Source organism: Miniopterus schreibersii (assembly GCF_964146895.1).
Source record: "Miniopterus schreibersii genome assembly, chromosome: 14".
Lineage (NCBI taxonomy): Eukaryota > Metazoa > Chordata > Mammalia > Chiroptera > Miniopteridae > Miniopterus > Miniopterus schreibersii.
In genome coordinates, this window is record NC_138114.1 from 37,966,135 (window position 1) to 37,990,680 (window position 24,546).

The 24,546-nt window shown below is 35.4% G+C and overlaps 1 protein-coding gene across 14 annotated transcripts in view; it reads left to right on the forward strand.

Annotated features, from left to right (window-relative positions):
- The window catches only part of R3HCC1L (R3H domain and coiled-coil containing 1 like), a 71,464-nt gene that overhangs the window by 14,869 nt on the left and 32,049 nt on the right, over window positions 1–24,546 (forward strand). For 6 of the 14 annotated variants that reach the window (XM_081157675.1, XM_081157680.1, XM_081157681.1 and 3 more), the window contains one exon: window positions 14,893–14,964. The exons of 7 other annotated variants lie outside the window; for them this stretch is intronic. The gene's annotated coding sequence lies outside the window, so the exon portion shown is untranslated. Of the gene's footprint in view, window positions 1–14,892; window positions 14,965–19,099; window positions 19,213–24,546 lie in introns of those variants that run through there. One more of the 14 variants, XM_081157679.1, reaches the window with a different exon arrangement.

Consider the following 24,546-nt stretch of genomic DNA (forward strand, 5'->3'; position numbering starts at 1 on the left):
GAATTGTCAGTCCTTATTACTTACCTAACAAGAGTTATTTTTTTCTGGGGGAGTGCTTTTTTTTTTTTTCAGTTCTTAGGAGAAATGTTTTATCTGGTGCTCAGAATAGTCATAGTAGAGTTCTTGTCCAGTGTATGAGGCACACTGTTGTGGGAATGGGATGGAAAAGTCATCCTGATCATTTATAGTAAAGAAGATGAGCATTAGTGTGGATAATACATTTGTTTTTTATGTGTATTATGTGATTTTTTTTTATAGCACAATTAACTTCCTGATTAAACTTTGCTCAGCTAGTGTATCCTGAGCACATAGTGGGTGGAAAACTGGTTAAGCAGCTATGATGGTGATAAAATAATTCACTACTCAAATAGCTGTAAGTCTTAGATAAATTTCTCAACCAAAATTAGGTTATACAACATGATTTTCTTTTTTTAATGATTTTTTAATTGATTATTAGAGAGGAAGGGAGAAGAAGGGAGAGGGAGAGAGAGAAACATCAATGTGAGAGCAGAATATTGATCGGCTGTCTCCTGCACAACCCCTACGAGGGATTAAGTATACAACCTGGGCATGTGCCCTGACCGGGAATTGAACTGTCAATCTTTTGGTGCATGGGACGATGTCCAACCAACTGAGCACACTGGCCAGGGCACAACATGATTTTTAAAAGTCTTTTTCTGCTATAAATTTATAAAGATTAATATGGAGGTAGCTTGGCAATCAGGGAATGCAGCAGTGACACATTTTGGCCACCAGAGGGTGAAGTCCAATCAGCCAACTTGTGCTCTGCATTGGACCAGAATGCGGCATTCTTGGAAATGAAGTGGATACATTGCTCTTCTTTCTGTTTAGTTTTAAGATATGGAGACTCTTGCTTTCAGATTTTACTTGTATCAAATGTCTTTCTGCTTTTTTTTCTTTACAGCTGTCTAGATAGGACTGGGACAAATACATAAAGAAGGAAGAAGAGTAGAAGTTTCTAGTTGTCAGGGATTCATGTAATTTTGTTCTCTAAGATAGTGATTGGCTCTTAGATGATCCCATGGGCAGCTTTGATGGCAAGCACAATAGTATGAATGACCAAATTTGATTATTTGTGGCCACCTTCCTCCCGCAAAACACACCAGTGCACACACAAATGGCACTCAACCGTCATTACCCCCCATTCCCTCTGATATCCTATGGATGAAAATGAAATGTCTGAGAAATATAATAGAATGAACACAGCACTTGTAATTGAAATCTAGGTTCCAGTCTTCCTTTGCTACTTAATATCCATCTAACCATGGATATTACAACCTCAAATCCTCAGTTTCCTTTTTTTGAAAATTTAGGACTTTGAAGTCTGATTTCAGTAATGTAATTTTAAGAGTCTGTAAAAATTTTTTAATGTTTATGTGACAGGCAGTGCTGTTCTTGATTTATTATAATTAAGTAGGATGTATAAATAGCACGTGATTTCTTTTTTCTTCTAGGAACAGGGATATAGGTGTTGTTAGGCATAAATATTAAAGTATTAAAGTATACTACCATTGTAGCAAGAAAAATGACAGTTGCCACTTCACTGAGACATTTTTCTGACCCCACAAGCGAGGACAAATTTTCTGTATTAGGTTCAGGGTGGCAGCAAGTCAGTCAAGAAGGGGAGGATTAGGAGCCAAGCCAAGCTGATTTGGGTTATAGTTTTGACTGAAGCAGTCATTTGAGGGATACATCAGCTTAGAAAAATAGGGCATGTGGGTCTGGGACTCCATATCACAAAGCTGGAGTCAGAGTCCATTTCTTCCAACCACATGAGTGGAAGTAACTTTGATACAGAGTCCAGTTATACAAGTCTGAATTGCTGTCTGAGAGCACTGGATAATGTGGAAGGAACAAAGAGGGCATGGAGTCCAAACAGACAGGCTGAAATGAGTGTCTAGAAGGTGACAGAGCAAATGGATGCAGAAATGTGCTTGTGAAAACAGGCAAGGATTAGTACTTATGATTTGATGTGTACACAAGAGAGAAGAAGCCAGCCAGGCAGACTAGATAGAAACAGCATTTTAGGATTATGTGCAAAAGACAAAATTTTAATCTGTTCCAGTTTTAATTGCCTTCCTTGACGTTGGTAGGTCCACTTGGTATATCCAAGGCTCTACGTGTTTGAGGTTAGTGATCATATCACTGATAAACTCTTTGTGGTTTTTATGGTTCTAATAGCTTCACACTTCACTAGATACACATATTCACAGGTCTGCTCACTACTACTCTACTACTGCAGAGTTCATTTCACAGAACTGGCTAGTAAAATTGGCAGGCAAGCTAGCTTTTCAAGTGCTCCTAGGAATGGAGCCCAGCTGTTCCCTTTGGGCTTTGAGCTGTTGGAATTCATTGGGTTAGCAGCTAGAAAGAATGAAACTAACATTTTCAGCCTAGTTCTTGACAGCAAAGCAGAGGTGTTAGAATTTCTGTTTTAGAGGTTTATACTGCAAGTAACTTAACCTGATTGTGTGTGTTAATATTACTGGGCTTCTGACCACTGAAATATGGCTTGGATCGATGGTGGTTTGGAGAAAGTACAAAGAGGACTATCCATCATTCAGAGGCTCCATCTGATAATGCTGCTTTCACCAAGCAGCCATCTGTCCATCTATCCATCAGTAGGATGAAATGAGATTTAGCGGAACAGGCAGCCGTAACTCTGAGACACTTTCTAACCAACGATTGCAGTCCTGGCCTGAGTCTGACCACAAAGCACAGCGCTGGGGTTTGGCGGGATGTGGCAGCAAGTGTAGTCTCATTCCCGTCACTGCCAGCCTAGAGGGTGTTCAATATGAGGCCAAAGCACAGCCTTATTTCCCATACAAATTGACTAAACTTGGGGTGACAATCAAACAGTAATTCTCTTTTCATCTCCATACTGTTTTACAAGTTGAGCAGAACCTTTTGATGGAAAATTTTTTTGTTGTTGTTTGACATGGAGAAGAAATAGAATTAAGATGTAATTTCATTTTGCTGGAATCCCACCACACAGTTTAACCTTTAACCTCTATCTTATATTGGCAGAATGCTTTGTAAATGTTAATGAATTAGGCAGACCACCTTTTTCTTAATTGAAGGCATTGTGGGTACTTCTGCTGGCAATTCCCAGTTTGTCATGGAAATGAGGGATGAGGCTAAATTAAATTCAAGGATAATTCAATGATTTTATTTTATTCTTTTTCCTCTTAAATAGAAATTTTTACCTAGGTTGTTAGGTAGCAGAAATTGAATTTTCTTTCTCTTCTCTCTACTGTTTATTAGTGGTGCCAATATGAAAGGAAAGAAAATGTGGGCAAGGAAAATTGGTAAAAAGATTAGAAGCAAGAAGCTGGATTACCCTTAAGATGGATACTCAGGCTCTAAGTACTGAATGTTAACTTATCTTCCCGGTTCCCCTGCTTTTCCAGGGTCCTAAGCCTTTTGAGAGCCTCTTGGTCAGTACAGTACTGTGCTTATGTTGCTATCCTGGTACTTTCCCTTATCATGGGCAGCTTCCTGGATTTTTTTTTTTTTTTTTTTGCAGTGGTCACTTCAGATCTCAGCTCCTGCTCTTTGTTCTGAAGCTTTGCTTTTCATTTCAGATTGGGGGAGGGGTCCTGGGAGCCTAATGTACCGGAGATGCCTCGGAAATGAGTGCCTTGGATGAATTCCTGGGCCTATTGATCCACCGGCAGTTTATGCATCCTGACATTCATAATCTCAGTAGGCTGCTGATGTTCCTGATTAATGGGCCCAGGGGCTGTCCATCCGTCACTTCACATTAATTACTGAAGAGGTGTTTTTCCAGTGATTTACCTGACAGCGGGCTGTGATAAATACCCCTAAGCAGAGTGGGCAGTGATTAATCACAGGGCCACACCCCTCCCCCACTTACCCTTCACCCTAACCACAGGCCAGCATTGGGACCTGACCAAAGAGTGCCCCCTCCCCAAAGCTATCTGTCTTCATAATTGTTTGTGAATGCATATTTATTGGGGCATGGGACCTGGCAGATAGCATTCTAGAATTTGTGCCAAAGATGATGAAAAATAAATCTTCCCAGTAGGAAGAGTAACTAGTATGTTTTTACATGGGGCAGAGAAGTGTATATAAGCTGCTTTTATGTTACTTTAAAGAAATCTGATAGAAATATTGCCTACGTATGTTCATGGACTCAACACTGTGATAGTTGCTCTGCAAGCTTTAGAGAGAGGGGAAAGCACAGTTTTTGTCTTTGTGATATTTGTAGTCCATTTAGGGGGAGAATCTGTGAACAAATAGGAGACGTGAAAGAACATTTCAGTGCACTAATATAATCACGGGAGGATTGGGAGAGAACTCCAGAGTTCCATTTCTTACTTTGTGGCCTCAGAAAATGCAATTTAAATATTTGAGTGTTTTCCATGTGCCAGGCACTATATGTAATTCTAAAAATATAAAGATGAATGTGATCCAGTGGCACATCTCAGGGAGCAAAAATCTAGTGCCCCTGGCTTGTTCCTCAAGCTACAAAATAAGCTTTTCTAGTAAGTTAAGTACTTTAAATGAATTTAAAATGAATTAATTTAAAATTTAAAGTGATTTAAAATTAATTTTAAATAAAATTCCACGTTAATTTTTTTTCACTGAATATTTATTGAATACCTGTTGTGTTTCTGGAGAAACAAGAAGCGTGTGAGAAACAGCATCTATCCTTAAGAAACTATATTATAGAGTATGAGATGACATTTATAAATGAAACATTTAAACAAGAATATAAGGTAGTATATAATGTCAAATGAATACCATAGGTAATGAATGCACAAGAAATCACAAAAGGGTGAAATCAGTGTCTTCAAATAGTTAAAGGAAAAAACTGGAATTGAGAGATAAGTCTTTTGTAATGACTAGTATTGTATAAACAGATAATTCAAAGAGGGCATTTCAGAAGTTGACATGAAAAGACTGGTGAGGCCATCCGGTGCAGAATGGAGGATTTCTGTCAGAGTGCTAGAAATATGATTGAAACAGTAGATTGACACCAAATTGTGGAGAACCTTGAATGCCAGGTAAACTTAGTTTATATATTGTACACCCTGGTAAGTCACTAAGGTTTATTAGCAAGGAATTATGAAAAAAGGTGTTTTAGAAAAAATTATTATATGTGGACATGCTTAATATCATTTGGACTTGCCAGAGTAATTTGGACTATTCTCAGTGCCTTCTTTTCTAAGGTTATTCAGAATAAAACTATCCAGATTAAAAACAGAGTTTTACATATCTCTCTGAGTGCATTGCAAAGAATTGTGTGGTTTGGTTATATATGGGGTAGATAATAAAGTTGATAGTTAAAGGAGACTAAGTTTTACAGTCTTTATTCATAGAAGTTGAATAAGTCATGGAAGTTTTAGGTAATGACTGCAGAATTAAATTAGGGAAGACTATAGCCTCAAGTTTTAAGAAAGAAATTGATCTTTAGTCTTACTAATGTAACTTCATTAAGGCTGCAGTAATTGCTCACTGGCTTTAGGTAGGTATATTTTAAAGCCAATAATTAGAAATTAGACTTAGTGCTGTCAGCTGTATTTTGGTAGTAATTTCTAGGGAATATGGATTTTTTCCCTTCATTTAAGGAATGAAGATATAATTTACATACAGTAAAATTCACCTTTTTTAGTATATATTTTGCGAATTTTGACAAAAGCATACAGTCATGTAACTCCCACATAATTAAAATATAGAACATTTCCATCAATCCAAAAATTTGTCTGTGCCCCTTTGTTTTCAACCCCTTACCTGAACCTAAGCTTCTGGCAACTATTTCCTGTCCTTAAAGTTTTGCCTCTTCCACAATTTTATATAAATGGAATTGTTTTTCTCTAGTGATAAATGATGTTAACATTTTTTTATATGCTTATTTGCCATCTTTATAACTTCTTTGATGAAGTATTGTTCAAAATGTTATTTGTTTTGGATATTGAGTTTTGAGAGTTTCATTATATATTCTGGATAAAAGTCTTTTATCAGTTACGTGATTTGCAGATATTTTCTCCCATTTGTGGTTTGTCTTTTTATTCCCTTAACAACGTCTTTGAAGAGCAGAAGTTTTAAATTTTGCTGAAATCCAGTTTATTGATTTAAATTTAAAAAAATGTTATGGATAATGCTTTTGGTGTTGTATCTAAGAAACCTTTGCCTAATCCAAAGTCACAAAGATTTTCTCCTATATTTTCTTCTAGTAGTGTTATAGTTTTAGGTTTTATATATAGATCTGTGGTTCATTTTGACTTTAGGTTTTGTATCTAGTGTGAGAGATGGATAAGTATTATCTTTTTGTTGTTTGTCACACATGAATTTTTAATTATTTCAGCACCATTAATTATAAAGACTATTCTTTTTCCATCAAATTTTCTTTGTATCTTGTTGAAAATCAAATGATCATGTATGTGAGTCTATTTCTGGACACTTGTTTTTTCATATCCACCCTTTCTTCAGTAACCACACTGGTTTGGTTACCTTACAATAAGTTTGAAATCAGGTAACTGTTCTTTTTCAAAATTGTTTTGGCTATTGTAGTTCGTTTGCCTCTCTATATCCATTTTAAAATCAGTTTGATAATTTCTGATTGAAATCTAAAACCCCTTTGGGGTGGTCTGTGGAGAAGGTTCAATGAGTGGGAGAGAATTCTCCTTGTTTCTGTGATTGTCAAGGGCTCTATATTCCCACCGTAGCCCACATTTGGCCTTTAGCAATTTTTTAAAGCATTTTAACTGAGTTCTTACTGGCTTGTATGGTGTCCAGCGTTTCCTACAGGTAAGGAAGTGAGTCTGTCTTCTTTCTTTAGATTTTGAGTTAGTTGCTTGCCCTGTGATCTTACTTCTCTGATGGGTTAAAAAAATGTCTGATTTTGCACATCCTCCTCCTTTTATTTTGTTTGTTTTAAGGGTGGAAGTGATATTCTTCACCTTTCTGTGAAATAGGCAGAATCCAGAAGTTCCAGTTATTTATTTGAGAGTGTGATTTTGGTGCGGGATTTTTGTTGATCAGAATACCATTTCAGTCTGTCCTTTCAGTTTCTACCCCCCTCCTTGTTCTGTTTGCTTGTTGTTTAATTTATTTGTTCTACAAACAACAGCAACAAAAAAACGAGTCTGTGCTATCTGCCTAGTGTAAAGTGTCGGGAGTTATAATGATGAGCGAGAAGACATAATCTCTTTTCTAATGAGCATGTAGTGTGCTGGGGTCGACTAGATAATTAAAGAATTACAGTAAAATATAAGACCTGTAACAGGAGAAGTATGTGGTAGAGGCACCTAGTTTAATTTCAGAGAAAGCTGTGGTCTTAAGGTTTTACAGAAATTAGGTAAAGGTTAGGAGGCTGCAGGGGAGTGGGCTAGTTAGAGGGAAGAGACTATGAGGAGGCTAAGATAAAAACAACAACCCACAGAACAAGCAGCATGGAGAGTACAAGAATCTGAAAAAGTTTGACAGTTGTGAGTATGCGAAACACAGTTTATTCTTGTATTATTTATTAATTATTGTATTATTAATTTGTTAGAATAATTAATAATACAATAATATGAACAACTGTCAACCTACTTTTACCCTACCCTGTATAGCATATAAGTACAGAAGTGACAAAAACTAAGAGAAATTGATTGTAGCCGTGTTATGAAGAGTCTTGTAAGATATGTTTAAAAAGTTGGTTTTATCACAAGCATTAAAAGGTTTGGGGATGCCTGGGTTGTGGGCTCGATCTTCAGTATGTGGCATGCAGGAGGCAGCCAATTGATGTTTCTCTCTCACATTGATGTTTCTATCTCTTTCTCCCTCTCCCTTCCTCTCTGTCTAAAAATCAATTTGAAAAAAAAGTTTATAAGTACAACCATTCATGGTCCATGATTCATTGAGGTTTTGAATGGAAGAAAGTCAGAAGAGGGGAAAAGGAAATAATATCTAACTAATAAGTAAGTCATGGCGAATAAAGTTCTTTTCCCTGGTTGTTTTTGAGCATTGAGAAAAACGGAACACAGTGATTGCTTCAGTGTTGATGTTTAGCCTGTTGGCATATAACCAAATAAAATCTGCAAATCAGCTTCCTTACTCTTTTGGAACAAAAATAGCATGTGTTGATTTTCTTAAATGCTGTTCCATGCAGAGAGAAATTTACTGTATTAAATCACATAGTTTTCTTGTTTTCTTCCCAGATGTTTTTACTCAATATTTAGTGTGGTGGATAATATAGAAACCTTTAGAACTTGCTTTACAGAGTTCAGGTCTTCTAAGACTCCAGAGTCCCAGTGACCTCCACCACTAATAGCTGTGGTAAGTTTTATGCAGAACACAGTGGTTAGTGGGTGCCAACAGAGTTTTTATGGTATTGGGAGGACAAAGTCTAATTTTTAGAAAAGGGAAAAGTTAGTGATAAAAAGGCCCCCGTATGATTCAAGATTTCAAAGTGGTTAAGGTGCGAAGGTAGATTTGGAACCTATGAAGGTAAACAAATTTCTTTAAAAAGCTGGCATTTTAAAAAATACGTTTTTATTGATTTTTAAATCTTTTTTTTAGAGAGAGAGGAAAAGAGAGGGAGGGATAGAGAGAGAAAAACATCGTTGAGAGAGAAACATCAATCGGCTGCCTCCTGCATGTCCCTTACTGGGGATTGAGCCTGCAACTCAGGCATGTACCCTGACGAAGAATCCGAACCTCTTGGTTCATGGGGCGATGCTCAACCACTGACCCACACCGGCCAGGCAACAGTTTTCTTTTACGTCTCAAAATAATGAATTTAAGAATAAATATTTTTTTGTATGTTATAATGTTAAAGTTAGGCAGTTGTGATTTGGAAAATTTAGAGTTGTTTTGTTGAGGATATTCTATGGAATGCAGAGTTGTGAGCAGTTGAAGAGCTTGAGTATTAGTCTGGCTCCTATACTTACTAGCTAGATGTGTGACCTTGAGTGTTAGTTACCTCCTCTGTAAAATGGTAATAATAATTATTCATACTTCAAGGACTTGTTGTGATGGTTAAATGAGATAATATATACGAGCACTTAGCATAGTGCTTCATTCATTAACTTCTTTAGGGTAGCACAAATGTAAATTATATTGCCATGTACAATTTTTAAAATCCAACATACTATAAGATTTTTATAATCTCAGATACATTTATAGTCTTAGTGCTTTTCAGAATATAGTCTCTAAAAGTGGGTAATACTTTAAAAATATAGAACGTCATTTCTTTGATGGTGACAGGACTTTGTGGTTTTCAAGAATTAACCAGGTACAAAGGATAGGCCTTTAATCTGGCTCTGGTTTAATTTTGCTCTCACCATTAATTTGCATATAAGGCTTCTTTCTGTAAATAGATATGTATTGCAATGTGTCACATATACAAGTTAGAGTCTACGTTAGTAGGAAAGTAGCTAATGAATTGAATTAAAACAATTGGTGGGAATGCAGATTGGTGCAGCCACGATGGAAAACAGTATGGAGGTTCCTCAGAAAACTAAAAATGGAACTGCCTTTTTACCCAGTGATCCCACTTCTAGGAATATATCCTAAGAATCCTGAAACACTAATCAGAAAGAATATATGTACCCCTTTGTGCATAGCAGTGCAATTTACAATAGCTAAGATCTGGAAACAGCCTAAGTGCCCATCAGTAGATGAGTGGATAAAAAAAGCTGTGGGACATTTATGCAACTGTAAAGAAGAAGGATCTCTTACCCTTTGGGACGGCATGGATGGAACTGGAGAGTATTATGCTAAGCAAAATAAACCAGGCAGAGAAAGGCAAATATCACATGATCTCATTTATATGTGGAATCTAAGGAACATCATAAACTGATGAACAAAATAGATTCAGTGATATGGAAGCATGGATCAGACTGACGAATCTCAGAGGTAAGGCAGGGGTGGGTGGCTGGGTGGGGAGAGATTAACCAAAGAATCTTTTTTTGTTTTTTAAATATATCTTTATTGATTTCAGAGAGAGGAAAAGAGAGAGAGAGAGATAGAAACATCAATGATGAGAGAGCCATTGATCAAGCCCGCAACCAGGCATGTGCCTTGACCGGGAATCGAACCCTGATCGCCTGGATCCTAGGTCGATGCTCAACCGCTGAGCCACGCCTGGCCGGGCAACCAAAGAATATTTATGCATATATGCATAACCCATGGACACAGACAATAGTGGGCGAAGGCCTGGGGAGGGGAGTGGGTGCGGGGTGGGAAGGGTCAATGGAGAAAAATGGGGACGTGTAATATTTTGAACATTTGAAAAACAACAACAAGGAATTCTGAACTTTCATCAAGAATATACATACCTTTCACCTATTAAGGAGAAACATCTGAATTAATACTGCTTTGTGTTAAGACATTTGTTTTTATATTTCCTTATTTACCAGTCATTTATTGAATACCATCCATATGCCAGGAACAGTGCTGGGCATTGAGGATGTAACAGTGATAAGACATTTCTTGTTTTCAAGGAGCTCAAGGTATAACTGAGAGTCAGGTAAGGTAACAGTTTGGTATGGCAGCAGGGAGCAGAAAATACCTACTCCATGTTTTACTCAAGGAGTATTTATTGGAATCTGCCGCGTGCAGGCGGCATTCAGAGATCATTTAGGCTGCATCTCAAAAGGAACAGTCTTAAACCATCCTTAGCAAGGAGATCTTCAAATAGCAATGGAGAGTCCTGGGTTTAGAGTCACTGAAGGACAGGTGCAGTCTAATTGTAGACAAGGCTAGGCCTCTGAAAACTTACTGATCAGCTTTTTTGACCCACTGGTGTTCCTCTGTTTTGTTTTTTCTTTTCACTTTTATGGCTTAGTTATGTCCTTAGGAGCAGCTTTTGAAGAGGTGGAAGGAAGTAGTTAGGGTTTCTGATCTCATAGACATCACCTGATTGATGCATTTATTTAACTATCTTTCCCAGAGAATTAAAGATATTAAGGTAGAGAACACAGAAACACACTGATGTATGTTCATATTGCTATTAGGCAGTTAGGAACAAAAACACTGGAGTCAGAGATTATCTAGATTGGAATCAGCTGCATTCTAGTTCTTTGGCCTTCGGCAATTTATTTAATATCCCCGTGCCTCGTCTGTAAAATTGGAATGGTAATATCACTTTGTAGGGTCCGGAGACTTAAGTGAGGATGTTACTATTTTGAATGTCACCAAGTAAGCAAATATCTGCTAAGGGGCCAAAATAGGTATCACAAAGTTCACATATTAAAGCTCATACACTTCTCTCAAATAAAAAGCATCTCAGATCCTTACTCAGAAGCCTTTTTTTCTTATTATGTATATAATTTGCACACACTGGAATTTAACAGTACTCATTAGATTGAGAGAAAGAAAAATGCTTAGAGTAGCAAGAAGTGACAGGTGGCGAAGAGACAGAAACAATAAAAAGCAGGTACTGTGCTAAAAAATAGTAATTTGGAGGTCGTGATATAGTTGTGTTGGTGAGAGCAGCCTCTTGCATTATGCCTTGATTTGTCACTTTATACATGGCCAGTTTAGCAGTTTGAATAGAACTGTTTGCTCCTCATTCTGCTTCCCATTAATGAATGTTTTCTGCATACCTTTGAGTAAGGTCTACATAAGGTCCTCTAAATAATACCTAGCTTAAAACCTTTATTTCTTCAGTCTGGGTATGTTAAAGAGGAGGCCTAGAGTAACCTCTTCAACTATAGGCCTAATGTCACAAATTATTGTCTTTATTCTGTTAATTTAAATTACAACATATATTTTATAAACCTCATTTGAATGGAAGTGAGAATAGACCTCCAAGTAGATGTAGGAATTATTTTGCATTTTCAAGTATGAAATATGTCATTGTATTAACTAGTGCAAGTTCATTTACGGAAGAATGCATTAAAACTACAGGAGAATCAGTTGTGGTTCATTAGCAGATTTTATAGTTTTTAAAATATGAAGCCATTTCTCTGCTGTCCAAGTATAATTTTTCATGTTTTTATATTACATACAAGTACCTCTGTGTTGTGCTGGATCAAGTATATTTTAAAGCGAAGCTCTTTTGCAGAGAGAGGAAGGACATTTCTTGGTTTTTTGCAGAATGTGCTTGTCATTGGGAGTGGAGGAACTTGGAAGTGTGGAAATTGAGTATGTTCCTAATTTTATTATTTTGATAAAGACTCTTGATTACGTGGTATAATCTTTGATTTTTTTACTCTTCTTTTACTTTCCCTTTTATTTTGCTCTACAACCAAAATTTCAAATCACTTAAAATAGAGAAAGTTTTTTTATCCCTGCTGTGAAAGATTTTGATCTTGAATATGCTGCTTTAGTATAGTGCTTTTTAAACAATCAAGGAAAACACTTTAGTGAGTAAATTCATTTTAAATTATAAGAATCTACAATTTTAAAAATTAAAAATGAAATAGATTTTTTAAAAAAAGAGCAGTGCAAATAGTATTTTATGGAACTTTTTTCAGTCACATTATATGTATGAATCTGTATGTACTGTGTCATGTGTGAGATGTTTTTAACTGGAGTGCAAAAAAAATTTGAAAAGAAAAAAACTAGCTTAGAAAGTCTTCCTATACAGGATTCTGTGCTCATAGCAGGTAAGTCTCATTCAAAAGATTTTAAAAAAATATAAAAAGGTCTAAACACATATGCAGAAAAGTGTTAATAGTGATTATCTCTGTGAGGTGAGAATACAGATTTAATAAAAAGGTTTATTTATAATGCTTTTGTGTTAGGGAAAATACAAAATCTTTTTTGGGTTTTACACTTCATTAAATTTTTTTTCTTAAAACTAGATTTCCTCTATTATAGACCTTTGAGCCATCTATTGTCTTTAAAAATGGTAATTTGCTTAAAGAAATCCTTTTTTTCTACTTGGAACTTCATTCTACAGGTAGTAATCCATAGTGACCAAGATAAAGAACTTTGTAATCTATTTTGTCATCAGAACACTGAGCACTTTATAAAAGTTTGTAAGTGAATTTAACTGCTACATTCACAAGATCACTCAGTACTCCAAAGATACATATTGGCATTGCTAAAGAAGCAAAATTTTTGTTCCTTAAACTGATTGAATTCAAATGACTGAAGAACTGATTTTGTATAGGCTTTAATACAAAGGCAAAAATAACTTAAGAAAGATGCTGAATACGTGAGCTTGATTTATGTGTAAATCCTGAGGCTCTCAAGGTGTCTTAACTGTCCTGAGGAGAATAATTGAGCAATTTAGAATATCATAGTCTACTTAATACTCCTCTTGCATTTCTAATAAAGATATGACAAAGCAGGAATTGATAGAATTTCTGATCTTATAGTTGCTAATTTTTGTTCCAGTATTTGAAAACTATAATAAATATGCCTTTATTATAGGTAACCTCCCCATCCTCCACTTGCATCATCAGTTTCTCCCTCCCTATTGTATCATTCTTTCTTACCTCAACTTGCTCTCTAACCAATTCCAGTGAGGTTATTTGTCTCTCCAACCCCACTGAAACCATTCTAATGTCACCGACTACCTCTGTCCTATCAAATGCAGTAGAAAATTTTTCAGTTCTTCCTACTTGACCTTTTAACATTTAAAGCAAATGATTACTCTTGCGTTCCAAAAATATTTTCTTCACTTGGTTTCTGGAATGCTACTTCTGTTTTCTTCCTTAGTCTCCTTTGCAGGCCACATTTCTTCTTTGTGACCTTTAGGGTTTAGTTCAACCCCCATGGCTCAATCCCCTTGGTTTTCTGTCTGTTACTCCCTAGATAGTCTTATCCTGTTCATTGGCTTGAATTTTTATCTCCAATTTTTGTATTGTCACTGAGCTTTTAAACTTGTATATTCAGTTGCTTCATTAACAACTGTACAGGATGTCCAGCAGGCATTTTGATTTAAAATGTCCAAAATCACAATTTTTGATTTCTCTTTTCCCATTTCCTTCCCTAGTCTTCCTTAAGTAAGTGTAACTAATCACTCAGGTTGATCAGACTAAAACTCTGAGTGATTTGTCTGCCCTTCTTCACATCCCGTATAGTCAGTACACCAAGGTTTTGTTAGCTTTGCTTTCAGAATGTATCATTATCCATCCACTACTTGTTACTTCCTCTGTTACTACCCTAGACATGCATGTCTGTTAATTTTTAGACTTCTTTATAGATTTTCCTCCTACTCTTCCTCCTTACAGTCATTGCCTCACATTTTTGCTAGGATGATTTTCAGCAAAGGTAAATTAATTCATGTCATTCTCTTGCGGAAACCTTTCAGTATTTCCCAGCACATTCAAAATAAAAGCTCTTGCCCGGCAGGGCGTGGCTCAGCGGTTGAGTGTCAACCTGGGATCCAGGCCATCGGGGTTCGGTTCCTGGTCAGGGCACATGCCCGGGTTGCGGACTCGATCAGTGACTCATCATTGATGTTTCTATTTCTCTCTCCCTCTCCTTTCCTCTCTCTGAAATCAATAAAGATGTATTTAAAAAAAACACAAAAAAACCCACAAAAAAACAAAATAAAAGCTCTTGCCTTGGCCTGTAAGCCCTGCTTGTTCTCGCCCTTGGCTATCTTACTGACTTCTGTGCCCCTTACTCTGCTGTTACCACACCTGTTTTCCTGTTATTCTTTGGACATTTCAAGCTTGTCCTGCCTCAGAACTTCAGCACTTGCTCTTATTTTTTCCTGGATTCTTTTTTTCCTAGATAATTTGTGTGACTCACTGACTGAGTTCAAGTATCAGTTCAGGTATTAACTCCTCAGAGTGGTCTTTCCCACTGTACCATATGATCTTCTTTCTAAAATAGCCACATACCCCATCACTTTGATCTCTGTACCTGCTTCATTTTACTCCATTGCCTATATCACTGTCAGACATTATATGTTTAAATATGTTTGTTTATTTTTTGTCTCCACCATTACAATATAAGCTCCTTGACGCCAGAGACTGTCCTGTTCATTGCTGTGTTCACAGTGCCTGGATGGGACTTGGCACATAACAGGTATTCAGTAAATGTTTGTGGAATGAATAAGTGAGTGAATGGGGTCTCAAATCTTAATTGGAGGTTGGGGTGCATCACCTTTTGAGAGGTCTCAGTTGCCATGATTTTTTATTTAGTGCCAAGTGCAGTGCTATGGCATTGCAGATACAATGCCAAAAATAATCCTACACTGAAGAACTTACTGTTTAGAAGAGAACCAGACATGCAAACATGTAACTACAGAGCAACATGATAATTGCTTTAATGAAGGTATATGTAAAGGTATATAGCGGGAACTTATAGGTAGAACCATAATATATCGGGGAGTCAGTGACGAAGTTATAGAGGAGGTAACCTTTAAGGTGAGAATTGAAGGACAGGTAGACTGTCAGGCAGGCATCCGACTGAGAAATAGTATGCCTTAAACCATAGAGGTGTAAGAAGGCAGGTGGGCATGTTTCTTTGTACTACCAGGAGTTGGAATTGATGAAATATAAAATCTGAAATTAGGAGTGGTTAGAGATGAGACTGGGCAGATAGGCAGTTCTAGGGGTGGCAATGGAGCTAGGTCATTTAGGGTCAAATGTGCTATGCAAGGTACTTTAAAGTTTGTACATGATAAAGAGCCACTGAAGAATTTTGAACAAGAAAATGAGCAAATCTGATTTGTATTTTAGAAAATCACTGGAAGCAGTGTAGAAATAGAATGAACAGAGCTTGGTAATTGATTGAAATGTCAGGGATAATGACTTCCAGGTTTCTGGCTTGAACAACTGGGTTGTTAGCGATACCATTCACCAAACTATGAAATTAAGGAGAAAAGAACAGTAAATCTTTCTGAGGGGATGGCTAGAATTTAAAAGTATATAATGATCTTAGTGCTCAGAAACCTATTGGTTTACTTGTGTTATGTAATATGTTTTGTATAATACATTTAATTATAAACATGCTAAATTTACTTGTCAGATATTTTTATTCCTTTACAGATAGCCATATAGGCTGCTCAACTGCTGAAGGATGTTGGCATCTCTTAGTTTTGCTAGTTTGTAAATAGACTAATGAGAATAAGAATGCTTTTGGCAGTATAGTAAAAAAAAAAAAGGTAGTTGTTTTATTAATATGCAAAGATATGACTCAGAACTTAGGGCCCTCCACAGCTTTAAACATATATAAAAAGCCCTCTTTTCAGGAAAAAAAAGTAAAGTTAGGAAAATGGTCCTAAATTTGTTGAGGGTAACTTTTACCACAAAGGAATGTTTTCTAATCTGTCTTGTTTTCTGATTTATGAAACATAAATAGACTTTACTTCTTTTGATGCTTTATTTTTTTTAATCATTTTGAACATATGGAACATTATAATGCTTGTGCAGAGACAAGCTTATCTATACCTTCATGTTTTAGTTGATTTCTTGGTTTGGCATATTCCCTTGATGCTAAAAGTGGAAAAATTTGAAACAGGCAAGATATAAGAGAAAAAACAGACTGTGTTTGTTCTTATAACACTAAGGATATGGCAAGATCTTAGACCAGCACTAACCCATTAGAAATATAACATGGACCACACATGTGGGCTACATATGTAATTTTAAATTCTCTAGTAGCCACATGAAAAAATACAAAAATAAACAGATGACATTAACTTTAATGTATTTTGTATAACCTATTATATTCAAAGTAGTACCATTTCAACATATAATTAATATAAAAATATTAATGGGACATTTTACTTTTGGGGAGATATACCAAGTCTTTGAAATCTAGAGGTATTTTGCATGCACAGCATATCTCATATCTCAGTTTAGATAGTCATTTTTCAAGTGCTCAATCACTATGTGTGGCTAGTGGCTACTGTATTGGACAATGTAGTTCTAGATCATTCTTGACCAAAAAGTAGAAATTGCTTCAGTGTTCTGCAACATTTGAAGGTGTCTTTTCAAAATCAAGTAATTTATGTACTGCTTGTTTTATTGTCCCATCAAGTATATTAAAGAGGTTACTCTTGTCTTCATTTATCGTTTTTCTCCTTATAGTAATTTTGTCCAATAAAGGTCTGTTTATCAATTTTCATTGCCTTTGCTTTCTCCTACACCAATTTAAAGTAATGGCCTCTTATACTAAAACAATAGCAGATCTTTAAATTTTAGTGATTTTGTTTTTTAATTTCAAAAATACTACATTTATGGCAACAGATTCAAACAATAGTGAGATATAGAAATAAAAATTAATAACTTAATTCTTTTCCCTCATTTTTTACTCTGTCAGATGTAACTACTGTTAAGAATTTAGAAAATAAATAGCCTTTCTTAGGGATATACGTTCATGAGAAATTCTTGTTGAGAAAATTAGTGCTTTGAAAATACCTATTAGAGTAGATCTATTTAAAATGAAGACTAAAGTTTTATAGTTGTTAATGAAAAAAAGATTTGTTAGGGATAATTTTCTGAATTGAAAACATTTATTTTACCATATATTTAATAAAATTTAGGTTGTAATTACAGCTGTGCTAATTCTTAGAATTAACAAAGAATGATGTACCTTCTTGGTATAATTATTCCACTAAAATTTTGTGATAGTCTGATAGCATCCTTCGCTTTGTTTACTTTTCTTAGCATTTATCATATAGACTAGACTAGTGTATCAGTTTTACCAAAACTATTGAGAGCTTTCCCAGTTTCTCAAGAGATTTTCTTAAACCCTTAACATTTTCTTCCTTGATTCCTATTCTGTCATCATTCTTGTTGGGTTTTTCCTTCTTCATTTGTTCATTGGTTTGATTCTGCCAGATCTTTATTCCCCAAGGGTTTTGCTATGAGATGGACACTTCTTCAATATTATTTTCATAGTCTTCATGAAGTCCTGCATTCTTTTCAAGTTTTGTATTTTCACTTTACAATTGAGTTGCATTGTGTTTACTTTGCATTATTGGATGTTTACAACATTAGACTGTTAGAGATTGATGCGCAAAGCCAGGATACATAGTTGAAGTAGATGTTAGTGTTAGGTAGGAATGGATTCTGTAGGTAATCAGGGCACATTATTGTAAGGGCTTTTGATTTCCGTGAAAAACTAGAAACTGCCTATTTAAGTAATAGCTAACTTTTATTGAGACTCTTACCATGGCTGGCAAATTTCTATACATGCATTATTTAATTTAATTTATTTAGTGTGCTTTTGCAATAAATTTATTATTGTCCTCATCTTAGCATTGAGTTAACTAAGGCTTACAGCATTAACTTTTGCCATAATAAAGTTAAGTAATTTGTCTGAGGTCAGAGTTAGTCAAGTATGGGCCTGGGATTCTAACCCAGGAACTCTGTCCCTTACTTGACTGCATACTCATGTAAATGCACATACTTTTTTTTTAACATTTTAATTTTATTGATTTTAGAGTAAGGTCGGGGGAGAGAGAGAGAGAGAGAGAAAGATCACCTTATGGTGTACAGGACTAGGCTCCAGCCAACTGAGCCACACCGGCCAGGGTCATACACATACTTTTGTGCAAAAAAATGGATTGGATTGTATTTTTTTTCCCACAAAGCAGTGTGTTTTGGATATTGATCCAGTGTATGGATGAGCCATAATTTTAAGAAATTACTCCTGTTTAGGTTGTTTACAGTTTTTAACACCTTGCTGTGACTGGCTATTTCGAGCCAGAACTTGCCCCTGCATCTGGCTACTTTTCCACTCTTTTAAAATTATACACTGCCCTAGCTTGTTTGCTCAGTGGTTGGAGCATCAGCCTACAAACTGAAGGTTCCTGGGTTTGATTCCAGCCAAGGCCACATACCTTGGTTGTGGGAGGCAACCAATCAATGTGTCTCTTTCACATCGATGTTTCTCTCGCTCTCTTCTCTCTCCCTTCCACTCTCTCTGAAAAGCAATGGAAAAAATATCCTTGGGTGAGGTTTAAAAAAAAAAACCAAAAAAACCTCTACATTGCTTTCAAACCTTACAATTACTTAAGTTAATGTAAGTGCAGACATGAGTCTCTACATTGCTTTCAAACCTTAAAATTACTTAAGTTAATGTAAGTGCAGGCACGAGTTGCTTCATGACCAGTCAGCAATGTTTGGACATGGAAACTTGAGTATACTTGTGATTCGTCAGCGCGAGGTGTTTGAGAAACATCAATGTGACCTTCGGCTGCCTCCTGCAGGCCCCCTGCCCAGGATCGAGCCCACAACCCGGGCATGTGCCTGAGTGGGAATTGAACTGGGAACCTTTCGGTGCATTGGACGAAGCTCAACCAACTGAGCCACACCAACCAGGGTGATTGTTTACAGTTTTTGTTTATTTTTTATTTTACTAAAGTTGCTGTTCTTGGTAAGTAAGAGGCTTATATTTTAATAACCTTGTGTGAAATAGGACTGGAGGCACTGGGCCTGGGACAGATGAGTTGGAAACTGAGTTTACCTCCTAAAGCCTTAAATCTCAAAGGATAGACTAGAAGAAAAAATAAGGAAGCTTGTCTCTTTTTACCTGAGTTCTGAGTGAAGGAGAAAGTTTCCTGAGATTTTGAAGCTACTGTTTTACTCTCATGTGAGTTTGAGTTTCATATTTATACTTATTGCATGGTCCAGAAAACCTCAAACTTAAAAATTAACCTTAATGCAAGCCACTCAATAGAGGAACATTTGTAGTCTGGTTGTATGGAATTCCCACTGATATTGCTAAAGGCCCACTGATGTGGGGATCATTACTCAAAGTTACAAAAAAAAGGTTTTTTTGGCAGTGCCTTAAGCAGAAGTCAGAAGAGACACACTAACAGCAGAATTAAATTCTCAAGAACTTCAGAAAGTAGAACTATTAAATAATAGTATTATAATAAAAATTAAATCTAATTATAAAATTAATTTAAAAATAAATGCCACAATTATAATAAATATTAAATAATAAAGTAGAAATATTAAAGATATTATCAATTAAAGATAAAAGAAGAAAACAAATATAAGAAGAACAACAAAACTATTTAAAGACAGATAAGATCAAGGAGATCAGGGACAGGGTAGGGGACAAATAGTACCTCAGTCATTAAAATTTAAAAACTGATTGTATAGGATAAAGTGCAGAATAGGTAAATATGAAGAGAAAACATAATGTTGAAGATGAATTTGAAGATTCTGCCCTGAATGACTACAACTGGTAGAAGACTTGAAGCGAAAGTACTCAAATAGTGTTGCTCTAGTAGAAAAATAATACTAAACGCACACGGACTCTTGAGAACACCAAATTCATAAGAAAATATCTTGAGAATCATCAGAGAGGAACAAGAGATACCTACAAAAAGCAATGACAAACTGACAACAGATTTTTTAACAGTAACAATAGAAGTAAAAAATGATTAAAGGATGGGAGCAGGGTAAAGATATTTTCAGATGAAAACTAAGTACATATGGAAGGGACTATGAAAAGCATTGTTTAGGAGACAGATACAAATAATGATTAACTAGGTATTTAGACAAGCACTCATGTTAGAATGCTAAGAAAGTACTGTAATCAACTTCTATATCAATAAATTTGAAAACTTAGATCAAAAGGCAAATTTTGTAGAGCAATTTGTGAAACTGACTCAAGAACAAAGAGAGATTTCAAGACACCTTTAACATTAAAGAAAATAAGTCATTTTTAAACATTTTCAACAAAAATTACCATTCCCAGGTAGTGCTACAAATGAGTTAAACCAAACATTTAAGGAGAAGTAAACCCAGCCTTATAAATTTTTAATGTATATAATGTGTCTTACAGTAACCTTGATAACCCAATCATGTAATTCACAATACTAGGAAGGAAAATGATAGACTGATTTTCATGAATATATACACAAAATCCTCAATAAAGCACTGGCAAGCAAGCCAAGCAGTTTTCTTGACAGTGGATATTCTATATTTTTCCATTGATTTGAAGTGCCACATTTACTATAAAATGAATTCCCATATAAATGTGGGTCCGTTTTGAGTCCGGGAAGGTATATTTGTGTGCTTCATCTGTCATCTTGAATTGAAAATGTAACTGTTGAACTTTACATTCAAGATGTTTGCATTGGCATTTTAATATATGCTTTACATAAATAATCTTTCTATTGCAAAGTTTTGCGAGTCATTTGAAGGGGATGTCAGGGTCAGAACTCAATATACACCTCATTTGAGACATTTCATTATTCTACAGAATATTTCATAGTTCAAACAAATGTAAGTTGAAAGTAGATATGAAATATATTGTCAACATATTTCCACAAAATAGGTTTTTCTCTCATGCCCTCACATATATGTTTATTAACGTGTATGAATTGATTGTGCCCTGTTCTCCTTCCCAAAGGAATTTGAGATGGCTTTAAAAAGGGACAGAGAAATAAATATTACCAGCCATCTGGGATGGATTAATCATTGTGTTTGAACACCAAACTTAATTCTGTTTTCTGGAAAAGAGCAGAAAGGGGCATGTTATGCTCTGTCTGTTAAAGGGACCATATAACTTTGAGAGACATGCTTTTCCCCTTCTTTTTGCAATGGGACATTGGATAAGGTGATAGTTATTTTCATCTTACATTTGCAAAAGTTAGAAAATGTTCAGGTATATCAACCAACTATGAAAGCTAAGATTTTAACATTGAATCTTAACTTAGGGAATCTGAGTTTCTGTGGCAAGGTAACATATGTGGTTTACTTTGCTTTCTGAAAAATGCCAAGGGTTGACTAGTAAATGTGAAGGGACTTGTAGAGTTGGAAATCATCATTTTGCATCCATCATAATAAATTTTGGATCAGATTAGAATCATTAGTGGATATAAAATCTAGGAAAATTTGGATGACCAGCAGGATATTTACATAGTTTTTAAGTGTTACCCCATAGACTACTTATTAATTGCAAGGGAGAAAATGCACAGTAATTATACAGAAGTTGGACAATACCTTGACCAGGTGATCAAAGTTAATATCACCAATGAAGGAGAGATGGAAATCAAATCATGTGCCTCCAGATGTGATGCCTGGAGAAGGACACATGACCACCTATGTACTATTGTAGCTAAGAATGTGTAACCTCAATCTCATCATTAGGAAATGTCAGACAAACATTAAATGAGGGATGTTTAATTTTAAAAAGGGGGTGGGGAGCTAGTCTTACATGATGTCAATGTCATAAAAGACAATGAAAAGCTGTGGAAACTTTCTAGACTATAGGAGGCTGAAGAGACATGTTAACGAAATGTATTGCCTGATTCTATACTGAATCCAATTTTGGAAAAGAAAATACGCTATAAAGGAAATTACTAGGCCAACTGACAAAATTGGAATCCTTACTTTAGCTTTGATAAAATTATCAGTGTTAGATTTGCTAACATTTATTATGTGTAATTACGTAAGAGAATATGCCTATTTATAGGAAATATACTCTGAAGTATTTAGGGGTAAAAGGCCATGATGTCTAATTTCTTCTCAAAAGATTCAGGAAGAAAAAGTGTATGTGTGTGTAAAGAGAGGGCGGGTAGGAGGAGAGGGAACACTCATGATTGCAAAATTGATAAAGCAGTTGGGGTATAAAATGTTAACAGTAGATAAATATGGGTAAAGGTGTACAGGTGCTCATTGTGGTATTTTTACTTTTGTAATTTATCTGTAAATTAGAAATTATTTCCAAATAAAGAGTTAAGACAAATATATGGTTTAGTTATGATGCATTCTAATGAGGTAACAAAATGATAGAGCTTAGAGAATTTGTTTTAGAAGATTGAATAGTTAACATGCCCATTCAGAAGTTTCTCTCAAGTATTGGCTGTCTCAAGTGAGCTTTGGTAAGTACTGGATCAAATCAATTCATGGTTGAATTATCCAGTGAGTGCCTTAAGTGCCAGTATTCCCTATTGTTGATTGAAGAGGGATTCATATGTTTTAGATAACAAATTGTGGACAACCATTGTTGACATTCTAGTATGAAAATGTAAAAGCCTGATTTGTTTTTTGCTAGTTCACTTACTCAGGAAGATGGGTCAGAGAGATACTTACTTAAAGGAAGTTACTGATATTTTCTCTCAAGGAGAATTTGAAACTGTAGAAGCAATTGGACAGGTGCTCATGTATGATTTCAGTGTTCAAAAGTATAGTTAGAAAAAATGATTTGGCCTAAAATATTTTAAGGTGTATGTTAGCAATTAACTGCCCACCATCATGAAGTAATCTGCATTTTTATCCCCTTTAGAAAATGTAATTTTGAACAGAATTACATGTTGATGGTTAATTCAGGATAAATTAGCTGCAAAATACACCCTAACTAATTCTCCCCTTTCAGATCAGAAGCAAATAGAACTGATAAAACCACGTAGAACATTGTGGGAAAGTTAAAACTGTTTTAAAAGAGAGAAAGAAAAGATCAGGTACTTTCAGTAAATACCTGGGTGGGAAATTTTTAATCCAAGACACATTTTCAAAATTCCATGACAGCCACCCCTTATCCCAATGTTAAAGGCCTTTCATGCCTACATTTGTAAAAGAAATTTATAAAAACACAGCAAGGCTTTAAATTGAATTGGTATTATCTTGAAAGTGCACCAAATGGGGATGCACCTTTTTTGTGTGTCTGTATTATTATGAGAGGATTGTCACAGCCAGTGGTGTAGTGGAACATCTCCTACTGGACTGAGAGGTGATTGCTAAAATTTTAGGAATTTTGCAAACTGATACAGCTATTATTAAAATTTAAATTATATAGCTTATCATTATTAACTAAATGACATTTATAAAAGTGTAATAGATACTTAAAATTCACACAAGTCAAATCTTCTGTTAGATTCTTTTTAATCCAAAGCAGATCTTGTTATTTATTATGTTTTTGTATTACTTTCAGCACAGCAGTCTAGATTATAGAAATGATATTAAATTATAATTTTATAAATTTTCAGTATTTATTAATCCTTTTTATTTTGTGTCAGTTGCAGATTTGATGAGCACTCAATGTCTATTGGTTACACTGAAATTATTGTTTAAAATGTTGAATTTCAAAGGGCTGTGGGGACATAGTTCTCCTTTAAGTAAATTTTTCTAAATTTACTTTTACCCATTATCATTACTTTTTGTTATGAGTCTACCTACCAGTTCTGTTAAGCAGCTCACATTTTACCATCTTATATACAGAAGTTCATTGTAATGTGTTTCGTCAAATGCTTTGCTGAGATCAAGATAATGCTATGTCTATGGCATATCCTCCAATGGGATAAACATCTGTACTTTCTTTGAAAAGTAGGCATTTAAAAAAGATCCTGGTGTGGTTCGGTGTTAAAGTCATATTTTTCCACAAATGCAAAGATAGATAATCCATGAAGATTGGTAGGCTGGATAATTAAGACATCAGAAGAGAAAAGGGACAAGAAGATCACTCAGGACACTTGATCAGGATCATGGTATACACCTGGACTGAAAAGAAAATAGCCTGTGTCATGAGGGCAGAGCTCCTTTACTGAGGAGGCAATCTGAATCAGATGAAGTTTTAGGGATCTAGAACAGAGTGGACAGGATTTGTGGGCCATTCTTTTCTTCATATTATCTCCTTCCTTTGAAATGCATGTAGTGAAATATTAACAGTGGGTACTTTGGAGTGTGTATGGCTGGTTTT